Source organism: Meleagris gallopavo, chromosome 1 (genome assembly GCF_000146605.3).
Source record: "Meleagris gallopavo isolate NT-WF06-2002-E0010 breed Aviagen turkey brand Nicholas breeding stock chromosome 1, Turkey_5.1, whole genome shotgun sequence".
In the NCBI taxonomy this organism is placed as follows: Eukaryota; Metazoa; Chordata; class Aves; order Galliformes; family Phasianidae; genus Meleagris; species Meleagris gallopavo.
Window position 1 is genome coordinate 72250075 of NC_015011.2, and position 808 is coordinate 72250882.

An 808-nucleotide genomic window follows, 5' to 3' on the forward strand; every position below is an offset into this window, starting at 1 on the left:
TCCTGGCAGATTCTGTTACAGAGGAGTATAATAAGTAGCAGAGGTGCAGGACAAGTGGTCAGCACCTTGGTAGAATGTGGGACCTACCCTTGTGGATATGTAGGCCAGCTTGTTACATCTCCTGAAACTGTTCTGAGTTACAGAAGTGTCACAAGATCACCTCAGCTGGGGATGCAGGGCAGTTTGGTCTCCAACTACGGACTGTGTGCAACTAAGTGGAATTGGTATTCCCCTCCCCAGGCAGTCAGAGAGCTTGTTTGATTCTGTCTTTGGCAGTCTTGTGCTCTGCCACTCTCTGAAGTTCATCACCTCTTTCCAACTTACACATGTTCTCAAACCTCTAAACTTGTGCGATTCATCAGGTTGTTGAAGCTACTGTTTGGGATGGTGTGCAGAAATCTTGATTATTCCCAACGTCGTTATAATTGGCTTTGTGAATGATACTGTTTAAAACTTTAAAATAATTACAGAGTGTAATTTACACTTTGAAAGAGCTCATAGCTCATCATAGTGAATGAATAATACATTTACTTGACCTGAAGCTTATTTCAGTTTTGTACACTGACACAGACAGCCTCTAATAGCTTTTATACTCTATGCAAATTTTTATATCACTGAGCTTTGGGGTAGTTTTTGGTCTTGTTTTCATGTCAAGACTCCCTAGAGGAAAAAAACTGAAAAGAATCTGAGGCGCCTTTTTAAAATTACAAAGTAGACTCCCTATCCCTAGCTCAGACTCACAGGTCTGAAATCAAATGATAATGAAACTATCTTGTTAGTCTTCCTCTTATACGAGCTAACTGTGTTC